This window comes from Acinonyx jubatus, chromosome B3 (genome assembly GCF_027475565.1).
Source record: "Acinonyx jubatus isolate Ajub_Pintada_27869175 chromosome B3, VMU_Ajub_asm_v1.0, whole genome shotgun sequence".
Classification (NCBI taxonomy): domain Eukaryota; kingdom Metazoa; phylum Chordata; class Mammalia; order Carnivora; family Felidae; genus Acinonyx; species Acinonyx jubatus.
In genome coordinates, this window is record NC_069386.1 from 106,561,857 (window position 1) to 106,575,742 (window position 13,886).

Consider the following 13,886-nt stretch of genomic DNA (forward strand, 5'->3'; position numbering starts at 1 on the left):
ATTAAGGTTTGACCTCTATTTTCAGAAAAAGGCATAATGGCTTTTGTGATCTAATTGCTCTTTTAAAAATTAATAAACTTCTTTTGAGAAAATTTTAGGTTCGTAGCAAGTTTGAGTGGACTGTAGGGTTCCTATCTACTCCCTGCCCCCATGCTTGCACAACCTCACCCACACTATCAGCATACCCCACCAGGGTGGGTCTGTTTGTTACTCTGATGAGCTTACACTGGCACATCATTACCACCAAAATTCCATATTTTACATTAGAGTTCAGTCTTGGTGTTTCACTACCCTAAGAATTTTCTGTGCCCTGCCTATTTATCCCTCCTCCCTAACCCTTGGCAACCAGTGATCTTTTTATTCTCTCCATAGCTTTGCCTTTTTCAGAATGTCATATGGTTGCAATCAGACAGTATGTAGTCTTTTCAGATTGGCTGCTTTCACTTAGTAATATGCATTTACGTTTCCTCCCTGTGTTTTCATGGCTTCGTAGTTCATTTCTTTTTAGTGCCGCATAATAATATCCCATTGTCTGGATGTACTGGTCTGTTAATTATCTGTTTATTTTTATTTTTAGTTCTAATTGCTATTGTATATTTTGTTGATGTGCATATTCTCAAGAAAAATAGGTGGATCGATCCATGTGATGCAATAACTAAAATGTAGCAACTTCCAACCTAGCATGAATTTCACCTATGTGATATTGGGCTTGTTTCACCTTTGAGGAGAAGATTCCTGGAAAATATTACATGATTTCACAATTGGAATCTAAGCACAGAAAGTTCTGAAGGCAGAGAGGATATGATCCCCAAATTTAGTGATTCTGTAGTATTTTTTCTTGCTGAGCACTGATTTAAATACACATTGATAAAAAGTGCTAATTACATTATTACTGATTCAGGGTAGAAAACCACCTTCTGTTACTGGTTTATATGACTTTACATTTACCACTGCTGCCAAGAGAAAGGAAGTTTCGGGATTGCACCCTGTCATAGTCAATGGTGCAAATGAGCTAAAAGTGAATATAAGATCTGGATCATACAGGAACTCTGAATTTTGAATAGAAGGATGACCCATGGTAATGCATAGGCTGAATGAGCACGTAGTAGATATTGGAGTAGTAACACTGATAATCACGCTGGGTGAATGGGGAGATCTGACTGATGATCAATATCTGGGAAACATTTTGACATTTTCACGTGCACTGACTGCCCTTTGCTTTGTAGCTGCAGCAACCTGCGGAACCGGGGCATTGTTGCGGAGCTGAAGGTGTGGTTGCGGAAAGAATATTGGGTTAGATTAAAATTAATGAGGACTGTGTTCTATACCAAATCTTCCCCTAATGAGCTCTCAGATCAATGTCAAGTCACAAGTTCTCTCAGCCTTCAATGTTGCGTCTGGCAGATGGTAATAGTAATACTCATTTTACTTATTTTCACCAGGTTATTATAAGATTCATTCATTCCTTCATTAAAACCACAAACACTACGTACCAGGGCCATAGGCATGACAAGGTAATAGGTGGAAATCCACTCTGCAGAACTGAAGAGTTTTTGAAGGCTGTGAGATATTTTATTATTTTTAAGGCCAAATCAGTTCTTTGTGTCAGTATATCAAAGTAATTGACCCTTCTAGATCTCTGCCAGTCATTGAACTATATTCATAGACAGTTATTTGACTAAAACTTACAGTTGGGATGGTCTTTAGCCCTTCTGCCTCTGAGAAGATAGAAATGAAGTATTAGGCTCTCATTCTTTTGTTTAGACACCCTGACCACAGAACAAATTGCGAATCCATCTTTTCAGCAGGCTTGCCAATCTGAGTTGAACGCAGACCATTCTCCTTCAGAGCAATTTAACTTCGAGTACCGAGAAAGCATTAAGTTATGCATTTTTTTCACAAAAATGGAGTTTGAATACAGCATTTGGAAAGATGTTTCCCCCAGCAGAGAAGGTCCTGCCATCTACATTATTGTATTTCTCTTGGAGAATCACACTTCCCCAGCTTTCCCCTTCCAAGTGACTTTCCTCACCCACATAACCATTCTTTTCCTAAATACCGCTTATCATCTCCCAGAAAAAAGTAAAGATTAAAAAAAAAAACATGTTCAAGGTACATCCAAGATTTCATAGCAATATTTGGTGTTCACAGTGCAAGATAAATCTGACTCTCAAGTTTTTTGGTCTTCATATGGCATCCGAAACAGTTGTTCATATTCACACATTTATGTTTTACCATATGCATACTGTGTGCAACTCTGTTGTTTTAAAATATTTTATTGGTTTTCCTTTATATCTTAAGTTTTGATGGGTGTCCTTGAAGAACTTGCATGCCAAAAAAAGTAAATGTGAATGATTCATTCATTTTGAATATATGAAACTATTTTGGGGAGTTTTTACCCTTACATGGAGCACACTGTTCTCAGCAGAGAATGTACTTTGTATTTCTGTTTGGTTCACAGCTGGATGCTAGAGTTGTATTAATATTGTTAGCCTGTACCTTCTACATCCCATGTTTACTTTTGTGAGTTATTTATATGTACTAGACTGTCCTGAGTTTTTGGTGCTTGTGAATGGTGGTCAATAGTTTTACGGATTTCACTTATGGGGACAATTTAATGTAACATGGCTTACAATCTGGTCTTCCTTTAGAAGACCTTTAGTCACAAGAAGGCTTTCATGGGCAAATTCATTGTTTCAGGCCAGACTTGTTAGTTGTAAGGTAGGAGCTGCCCCAAACCTGTCCCATCACTTCATGGGCATTTCTAGATCTGGCTGCTATTATATTTCTTCCTCCAAAGTTTTCCAGCAGACCATCAATCCCTGGGTAGTCCAGAACTTCAAGAGAGAAGAAACAAAAAGTATTTTCTCCTACAAAAGGTTGAACTCTCATTTTAGAAACTTTGGAAATCTTCAGAACATTCCATGTAGGTGTCCCTGTGTTCCTCACAGTATGACTTATTGACTTATGGTGTCTTCTATTTAAGAAGCATGAATGTATCTCCAGCTGTTACCAAAACAAACAGCTATAGAATGTAATGACCCACCCCATTTCTAAAATTACTTCTGTTGATGGATAGTGTATAGGAAGATGTTTGGAAATTTTTTTAATTGTTAAACTTAAAAACTAGAATACCTTTCTACTTTTTGTAATGTCCCAGATTTCATAACACTGGTTTTAATGTATTAGTGCTGCACTGTTACGTCTGTGTTTTACTTGGGCAAACTAGTGAAATATTTAATGTCTATACTCTGGTGATACAAACACCCTTGAAAATACATTAGAAAATATGAAATTGTTTACCTGTGACAGAGAATAGGTTTGTGATTAAAAGAATTATACTGTTTTTCTTGTACGAAGAATGCTTAAAGTGGAATTTCTGTCTCCCAGTGATGTTGGAAGCATATTTTATGCAGCCTAAAAACTCTTTCTGTATTAAATATTTAAATGCATGAGGATAAATTCGAATTGCTTTTTGTTTAAACCAGAAACATAGAAGAAGTATTAGCCCCAGTTTGTACAAAATGTCTGCTGCAACTGAACTCATGATAGTTCAAAACTGAAAATCATTCTAATTTTGTAAAACTGGTTTTATCAATAAAGTTTAAGCAGATGGCTTATATGTATATGTGTGAAATTTTTTTATGCTAAAAAAAGATACAGTTTTGCAGCATCAACATGCAAATTTTATGGGCCTGAATGATACTGCTTAATTTAGTATATACAGAAACCATTAACTCCAAAACCACGCCAACTGCAATATATATATATATATATATATATATATATATATATATATATATAATGATAAATGTTATATTTATGACCCCTATAATTTATTTTGGTTTCAGGATGGTCTAGACTTTTATGTTAAACACATATATGAATCAACGTATTTCAATTCAAATGATAAAGTGTTGGATATTGGGTAACTAAGGAGCTATATATACGTAAAGATCACCTGAAATAATTAAATTGCATCTGAATAGGATTCTGAGAAGGGAAAATGTAAGTATTGCTATACAAAAGGGTAAGTAATTGTTTATCAGAGAGGCTTTTGTTTGGAGTTCTGGCTTCTCTGTGTATAACCAGTTTGAATAGGTTTATAAGAATCCAGTGCAGGAAGGTAGAAATACCAGGGCAGGGCTATTATGGTCAGACCTCCATAGCTATAAAAACATTGTTGATGTCCCCTAAACAAACAAACAAACAAACATTCTCTAAATATTACAGGGAAAATCTATTTTTACCATTTTTGCATATTGTATTAGTTGAAGTAATTAATGCTACTTGTTATAATAAACAACCCTAAATGTCAGTGAGTCAGCGTAAGATAAGTTTATTTCTGACCAACATGCTTTTGCCCGTGCAGCTTTCTTTATTAGCAGCATTTCGGGGACTGAGAGCCATCCCAGAGTTCTTAGGGCCTCTGAAGGACTATATGGCCAATCAAATGAAGGAGGAAGAAAAAGCACGAGAATCAAATGTACGTTCAAGGAACCAGGCTTAGAGGGTGCTCACCACCTCTGTGTAAACTCCTTTGGTCAGAACGAGTCACATGGCTCCACCTATATTTAAGAAGGCTAGGAATTGTTCATTTGCATGTACAGGAAATTGAATCCATTAGGATTCTTCTACACAGTATCTAGCACACAGTTTTCCTTTTTAAAAAACAATTTTATTTCAAATGTTGTAGCAGTGGTGATTATTTAAGGAAAACCTGCTAACTGTAAGCTTATCTGTTACTTCCTAACCCACGGTGGCACTAGAACATTATGGGCTGATTAAGGATTTTAGTTGCTCACATTAGCCATCGTAGAGCATTTCTACACTGTTTGGGGGTGCTTCTGCAAATAAAGATCACTTGAGTTCACATTTCCAGAGCCACAGGGCAGAGTTTGAGCTGACAGCCGGAGTATGGTGGAGCCTTTCTACGTGTGTATGTGCACTACATACATATGTAACCTGTTAAAAACACCAAAGCAAAGCCTATAAAACTGTGAGCAAAAACAGAATATTGCAGAGGGAATAGAGTTTTAAAGTAAATCATCTGCAGAACAAAAAACTTGACAAAGGATTCCTATTTCTAACATTCCTTCAATAGAGATTTACCCATCTTTAACTGTTAAAATAATTGAGACAGTTATCTAGGACTTTGGTTCTTAAAGTCTTTTGTAGTAATTTAAAAAAATCTTGAGTAACATTTTATTGATGAATCAAATCACATTATCTGTCTTATAAACTACATAGTGTCTTGACAGTTTCCCTAGGGTTTCTCTAGGGAGATTCAGAGACATGGCTCAAGAAGAAACTTGGGTGACAGTTCGGAGCACTGACAAATTTTAATGTGCATTCTACTACATAATAAAACATCTCATTCTTTTTAGCAAATAGATAAGGAGTAGGAGACAGGATTAGCATTACATCTGTGGTCGTCTCAAGGAGGGACAAGATTCAAGGGTTGTCTTGAGGTGAGACGATTACAATTTAGATTAATTCTAAGGTGGACTGTATGGTATTTAAGTATTTAATTTTAAAATCCAGAATGTTTAGTGAAAGATGTGCTCTGATCTCCTGCCAGGAGGATTGAAGAATTTGTAAACTTATATGTGCAGACATAAGTAGTCCAGTAAAGATTAAACTCATACCTGTGCTCTATTTCTGGCTTTGCCACCAAGCAATTCCGTGATCTTGAGATTTCCCTGACCTTTCCATCATGTTTCCAACATCTATTATTTTTCTTGAGGTGGTCCCAGATGAGGAGGGGATTTGGCAATTATTTGGAGAGTTCTATTGACAACAGAAGAAGGTTTCCTGGTCTCTTCTGATCAACTAGACTAGAAGTACTGTCCATATTGGTCAAGTTAGCTAGCTGCTCCCCAACGAGGTTTTTTTTTTAACTTTTAATTTTTTGCTCCATAGAGATACAGCCTGTGATGATGAAGTCTCCTTTTTACCTGAGGTAGAGGAGCATTTTAAGGAAGGATGAAACACATCAGAGGATCCTACTTACTTTGGAGGACACAGAGAGAACAGAATTAGGAAAATATATAAAGAACTTTAAGGTTATTTCCCAATGCCAGTAAAATCCAGGTTGAGAAATTTATAAGATGCCGTAAGAAGAAAAAGAAGTTGCTGTAATCGACATAATGTCTCATTAAGGGGAGAAAACAATGTTCTATCTAACAGGCTTTCCCCTCTCCTTTACAGGACAGCAACCAGCTGCTACCCTCAGGCTTTGTAAGTTCACCAGCTGATAGCTACATAGCTAAGGAAAAACCAGGCACCTCGAGCCAGACAGGGTGGCTCCATCCATTCACATGTGCCTATGCTCACCTCTGATGGACGAGGCCCTGGGTGCTCAGCACTAGAAACACAGTGTTAACAAGGCAGCGCTAGCCGGAAACCTGGTGTGGTGATTCTGGTGAAATGGGGCCAGTAAGGTGATTTGGGAATGTAATTACGAGGCTAACCTAGCCAGTGGGAAGCTGTGAAGGAAAGCCACTGACGAGGAAATGGTGTTTAAGCTGTGACTTGAAAGCTGAGTAGCAGTAAGCAGGTAAGAGGGAGGCACGTGAAGGAAGCAGAAACAGCATGTACAAAATACCTGAGACAAGTGAGAGCCTTCCTCACTCAAGGGAACAAGAAAACTAGTGTGACTGGACCTTGAGGTGTAACTGGCAAATAGAATTGTAAGATATTTAAAGGGCACCTGTGATGATTTGATCTACATCGCTGTGGGATTCCTATAGTCAGGTTCATCATTAGCGCAAGGTGATTGGCTTTTCAAATCTTTGGGCTAACGGATTGTTAACTCTAAGTTTGGTCATAGGTGTTCAGTTGGTAATGGGTGCCTGAGGAAGCAGGGCCAATGAGATTTGTAGGGCCACTTTGTGTAGCCCCTTCAGCCTGGCAAAATATCTGCCATTGCAGAAGTCAACATGACACTGCACAGCAGCCCTGTCCTGGCTCTGAATACAGCAACTTTTCTTTTTAATTGATTCCCAAGTGGTGCTCTCTTCCTTCCAGGCCCTGGCCTGACCCTATAGGGAGTCAGGGAAGTGGTATATATCCTTCTTCAATGAGATTCCCTCTCTGAGGGATTGCCTCTCTGCTTTGGGAAAACTTTTTCTACTGCATTTGTCATTTTCCCTTCTTTAATTTGGCTCACTGGCTACCTGAATTTGTCCACTTTGACCTCATCATCCCTCCCTGACCAAAGAATAACAACTCCATTGAAAAACAGCAACAACAACAAAAAGCCATGATTAAAAAAAGAAAGAAAGAAAGAAAGAAAGAAAGAAAGAAAGAAAGAAAGAAAAGAAAAAGCTTACCTTGAGTGCACTATCAGAGATGATACAATCAATCCTTTGGGTGAACTTATACTAAAGTGTAAATGACTGAAACATGAATACCTTCTCCAGTCTCCTTTGTGAAAGGTATCTTCTCTTTTGTATAGAAAAGAAGCTTTAAAGAAGCTTACAAATTAGCCTGAGGTTTTAATTAGCCATTGGAACAAAAATGAAGACTTTCTAACTCATAAAGGGAATATCTGAGACCACAGGGTCATTTTTTCTGAAATCCTTGGCACAGTACCAGTAGGCAGTCATAGCCAGTGCTATAAGGAATGAGACTCTGGTCCGATTTTCATGGATTAGATTCAAAATCTATCAACTGTTCAAACCTGAAGACACAAAATGCAACACACTGGGGAGGAGAGCCCAGAAGGCACAAGTTCCTATTATACTCCCCATCCCACACCCCTCACCCCAGGCCATACACATACTCCTCCACCTCTCCCATTGCCAGGGTCCTGCCCCAGGGTGCAGAGCATGCCGGTGGGCCTCGGTGTTTTAAAGGCACCAACTTATGCTGCTTCCTCAGCCACTGAAAGCACCGCCCACTCCCATTCCCAAGCCTGATCACCTCGGGCGACACCCAGCTGTGGCCTGCACCGAGTGACCTGCCTGGGGAAGAGCGGCCCCCATCACCTGCCCAGGCCCTCGGAAGCAGGGCCCCAAGGCCCAAGCGCAGAGCTGCGGGTCTCACCGACCCGCAGCTCCCCAGCCTTTCAGGACCCAACGTCGGCAAGGAAAGGACCCCCCACCCCCCACCCCCCCGTTTGGGACTCTTTGTTCGCTGCGCTTCCTCGTTCCTGTTCTCAAATCTAGCTCCCAGCAGCCCCCGCCAGCGCATCCGACCTACAGGAAAGTTGCTCCTGAGCTGTAGAGGGGCGTCATCGCCTCCTAGCAACGCTCCTAGCAACCGGGTAACATCTGCTCCCTCTGGTCCAATGCGAGCGGAGAACAGCTGCGCGCCCGCCTCGCGTTCCGAACCCGGAGCCGGAGGCGAGAGGCGCTTCAGAGACTGGAGGGACGGACCTGCAGGAGCCAGGGCTGCCCGCCGAGCTGCAGTTGCCGCTGCTGCCGCTGTCGCTGTCGCGCTGCCGCCGCCCCCGTTGCTGTCAGCGCTCGAGTGAAGAGTGACAGCGCCGCAAGAGCGGGAGGGAGCGCCGAACCCCGCGAACCTACGAAACAGGTGCATGCGCCGATCTCCTGGCCAGTGGACCCAGCTCGCAAGGTACGTCTGGACTCGTCCAGCCATGTGCCTTTCTCTGAGGCTCAGAAAAGACCCGTTTCCTTGAGGGTGAGGATAGGGACTGTTCTGGGATCCTACTCCGCTCCCGGTCATTGAAAAGTGGCCAGGTGGTGGTCCCGAATTACCTGGCTTCATATTTTAAAAATCATGGAATTGGTTCTTGAGGATTCCCCTGCCCATCGATACTAGGTTTGTGTTCGGAAGTTTTCAGCCCTCCGTGTTTTTCCTTTGACTTCGCTGCTCGTGTGTGTGGCGAGGAGAACGGGGAGCAGTAAGCCTGCGGTTAAGGCTAAAATGCCATCGTGCAGCATGGACTAATTGAATCAACACGTATGGAGAGCAACAATCTTTTTAGGTCCTGCTCTGGAAAGGGTCCATTTGGCCGGGAGCAGCCGTTCACTGTTACTCAATCTCCTGAAAAGTAACCATAGTAACTCACCTCTCTTTTGATGGGATCCTCCTCATTGGCTGCCTATCTTCCTTTGGAAAGCTCATCTCTCTAAATATAGAAGATGATGAGATCTGTAAGCATACATCCATGTAGAAAAGGTGCAGTTAAACATGGCCCTTTAAAGAAAAACTATCTTCAAAGAAGAAGTACCATTTGGCTATTTCAAATCTTGCGAGAAATCGTGTGTAGTGCAGAGAATGATTGAGTTGCTGTTTTGAGTTAACTGATGGATTGTAACTTTAGAGAGAATGTATCTTGAAATTATACAACATCTGGCATTTAAAAACAAATTAAGTACATCTGACCCCGATTTCAAAAGAAAATCAACCTACCGATAACATCCCCCAAATAATCTGCCAGTAAATAATTGGAGAAATTGGTTATTCACTTTTTTCCAAATTTCTTAGGATAGCTAAGACTCCTTCTGTTTAAAATTAAATCTGGAGAGCACGAAAGTAATGGTATGTGCTTGAAGGTTAATCTAGTTAATCCATCTGGTCCAGAACAGCTCCACCTTGAACGTCTTTCGTAGTGTCCCCCTGCTGCATGCGTTCTCCTGACTTGATAACCAGTTCAAAGCAGCGCAGTCCTGGCTCTCCCCATGTTATTTTGCATCTGTCTCCGTTGTTTCACAATCTCAGGTTGCCATTCATGAGCCAGAGGCTGTGAGAAATGCTCGCTGTGCAAAGGGGATTTTCTGAAGCTGTCCTAGAAATACACTTTTCGGATTGATTCAGCTTTACCAGGTAATCACTAGCTTAAAAGAAATTACTGTTTAAATATGTATCCAAAGAAATAAATGCTAATGTAGCATTACCATAACTCACAAGATCAATATAAGGGGTTGTTTATATAGATGGTTGCTGGGTAAACGTCGATAAAGGTTTTCCGTAGAGAGGACATTTGTGGGCTGGCAGATTTTCCTAAGACCCAAGTGAATAGGGTGGGCCAAATTAGGTAGCCTGCCTTGGGGAGCATGTCAAGCGGAAGCCCTATGAGCAAACTGGTGCATGTCTGAATGAAAGAAATGAAAAGGAGTCTCCAAGTCGCAAAAGGAGATCTTGGTGATTTTTTTTTTTAATTTAATTTGCACTAAGGTCATGAGGATAGAAACTTAGGAGTATTAAGCATCTGAAACCAAATTTTCAAGTCAGAATAAATTTAATGAGTGCTAAGCTCTCCAGTGCTGTGTTTAACTTTCACATGTACAGTTCCTGTAGGTAACCGGCCTAGCAAATTGCAATCAAATTCATGAAAATACAGCAGGCTGCATTTCTTCCCTCATTTTACGTCTCTTTGTAAAAGTAAATAACTGAGCGGTTTTATTTAGAAACTGTTTGAAAATTTATTCTGGTCTAATTGTAGGTTTTTTATGATTATCATGAGACTTTAAAAGTACTGGTGTCCATAGTCACTTATTGAAATACCTTTGATAATTTTAAACATTAAAGATGACCACTAACACTATCATTTGCCTTTAGTACCACGACACCTTTTTCCTTTCTCCATTATAATTACTATATTTTATGGTAAGCAGCAAATCCAAGGAGACCAATAAGATTTACTGTCATCTGCGATGAGATGTATGTAGAATTCTAGCCATGCTATCAATCTGAGGAAAGTTTGAATAAGCCACAAGTATTGGTTCATGCATATGCATTAGTCTTGTGCATTCGTAATTTATACACATCCTATCTCTTATGTAATATGCATAGGAGTTTAAAATCATTCAGTGCCCTTTAATTTACATGAAAAGGCCTGCCCTTTCATTGAGACCACTATTGCAATCAAGAAGGTCAAGTGAAAAGGGTTCTTAAATTTTAATTTTGACTCTATCCTGAATGTATAATGTGCAGAATATATCCTGTACACTTTTGATGAACATATCTGTTTGAAGTCATTCGTCAGAAAATTTTATCATGGTAATTAGCTTTAAATAAATGAAACTAAATCAAATGGTATCATTACAATATAAACGCTTAATTCTAGGGCTATTGGTAGATCCTAAGGAAGAGTGTAAAAAAAAATTCCACAGCTTTGTAGTTCAGGATATAGTCACTCTTGTCGATGGGAATGCCAGCTGTACTTGTACGTACAGTGAGTTCTAAAAGGGGGATGTCATTCGGGCTATAAGGCTTAGATCAAGCTGAGATCAAGCAGGTTAAAACTGAAACCATGTTCCAATTTCAGTTTCTCCTCATATATTCTATTTGGAAGTGTTTATGTGTGTACGAACATTCCATGTTTAATTTTATGCCATGTTGCTTTCCTGGGATTTAGAAGATGCTTTGAAACATGGAGAAATGTTGAAAGGTTTGATCAAGGTGCCAAAGCCCTGGGCTCTGCACTGAGGACTCATGCCAGCTGGCTTTAGCTGTCAAAACACCGACAGCCTTACAATAGCTCTAAAGCTGAGGCATAACCAGTTTGGATTGCTCTATTTGTCAAAGCAATATGCTTCAGAAACCTAGAGAAAGGTGAAATAAAATAATATTTCAGAAGCAGAGGGGTAAACTGACCGTAGGCATTCACAACTAAAACTGAGGAAGAAGTGCACCTTCCGTTCTGGGGGGAGCAGCTCCGTGTCAGTCCCCCCCCCCAATCTTTCTAAGAAGTTGTCTGTTTAGCTAGTGTCAATACATGACTTTAACATTTCCCCTTTTTGGGCTAACACAAGTATTTCTAAAATTTTTCCTGATTACATTTATGTTAACAGACTAATAACAGAGCCATCTAGTTTGTTGCAATATTTCTCACTGGGGGTCATAAGGGGATATTAATAAAAAGGACTAAAGGCTTGCTAGTATTATGTTCAGCATTATGATATAGCTTTATCACTAGAATGTTTTCTAAAAAGTTTTTTTTTCATCTTATACTGTGCAGCAAAAAGTCTTCTTGGCAGGTGGATACAAGAGTCTTCTAAATATCAGTGATGCTTAGAAGGGGAGGAGGGGCAGGTTTGAAGCTGGGAAATCCCCCCTATGGTGATGTGTCAGAGTAGATATTCTTTTAAAAACCATTATTGAAAGGGAGCATGGGCTACAAACATCAAGAAAAGTTGGGGATGTTGCAAAGAGAATCACAGCTCAAGAGCCTCAAGTGTCTATTCTGTCTGCATGGGCTACTTGCTTTACTGCTCTGTGGCTTGTCTCCCCATATCTGATGTGGGGCATAAATCTAGCTATTAACTTAAGCAGAGTGCTGGGGTCGAACACAATTCAATTTAATGAAGCACCAAAGTTTTAGAGGAAAGGGAACCTGTGAATGAGGGACATTTCACCACCAGAGTAACTCTGGGTGGTGACACAAATTAGGCAATACAAGCGAAGGCAGAGAATCACCCCACTCTGGGACAAATTGTCCTATATTCTTAGTAAAGTTAATGATTAGTCCATCTTATGTTTTTCTACAACCCTTCTGGGGTACCTGGCTAAATGTTGTTGGCGATATACTCAAACCTGGTGGTGGCATCGAAGTGGAAGAGAATGAGGGTGATATAGATTAAGTATTTCTTCATAAGATCTCTGCAGTCCACATATGGGGGATTGAAAAGCCCTCCTCTCTGAGCAACAGACCTGGGTATCTAAGGAAGTTATAACATCTCCCGAGACATCTCATCAGTAAGATATTTCTTGGAACCTATATCTAGCAATGTGAGTGCTTTGCCAATTTTCTTTCTGATTCATTCCCACTTTCCAAGGTGTAGTAAAAGGGAGCATCATCCTTTAAAACGAGGAATGGGGGTGCCTGGGTGACTCAGTCAGTTAAGTATCCAACTTTAGCTCAGGTCATGATCTCGCGGTTCGTGGGTTTGAGCCCCATTGTCAGGCTGTGTTGACAGCTCAAGCCTGGAGCCTGCTTCAGATTCTGTGTCTCCCTCTCTCTCTCTCTCTCTCTCTCTCTCTCTGCTCCTCCCCTGCTTGCTCTCTGTCTTTTTCTCTCAAAAATAAATAAACATTAAAAAAATTAAAACAAAGAATGCACTTCTGAGGGGTGGTAAATCACTAAATTTACCCATGGAACTTCTTGCACTTGGTGTCTGTCAGTAGGGCCAGATCATGGCAAAAATTAAGCTTTGGTGCAGCAACTAAGGTAACTTCATGAAGGTAACTTATGAAATGGGATATGACCAGCCATGTAATAATGCTCTCTTTGGTTCAGAGGTCATCAGCAGCAGAACAAGATAGGCTGTGGAAGGGTGGTGTTTTATTTATTATTCCATATGTACACTTGGGGCTATCCTGAGGGATGTGGAATCCAGTCCCAGACACTGCTTCTGGTCTTGGGAAACTTCTCTTTCTTGTTAGTATCCCTGGAAGTTCCTAAGAAACTTTGCCAGGAGCTACAACTTGTTGGTAATTCTAAACTGCCAGCAAAGTCAATCTTGTGCTTGGAGTGGGTGATAAATCTGTAGAAACAGATTGTTCCATTGATTGATTTGGAGCTAAAAACTGCCACTGAGTTCTGCTCCATAGAATATATTATCTAGAAGTGTGCCAGGCAAGGGGTTATAAGGGACAAAACTGATGGAAAATTGCTATCACAAAACTCAAGGTCTACAAAAGGAGCAGTATTGCAGCCTTGAATGTTGCTTCCATCTACCTCCTTGAGCGCACTTGTGAATGTTTCATGCTACTGTGCTCAACACAAAAGAGAGGACAGATGTCCTGCTTTAACACGGTACTGCTTAATAGGACACATATTTATGATTTCAAAAATGAAATCACTACACTCACAACACCTAAAATTTATTGAGTAGAAAATGTGTGGAAATGTGACAAGCCCTGGCTGAGTAAGTGCTTTTAAAATATCATCTCCCTTAATTCACATACAACTC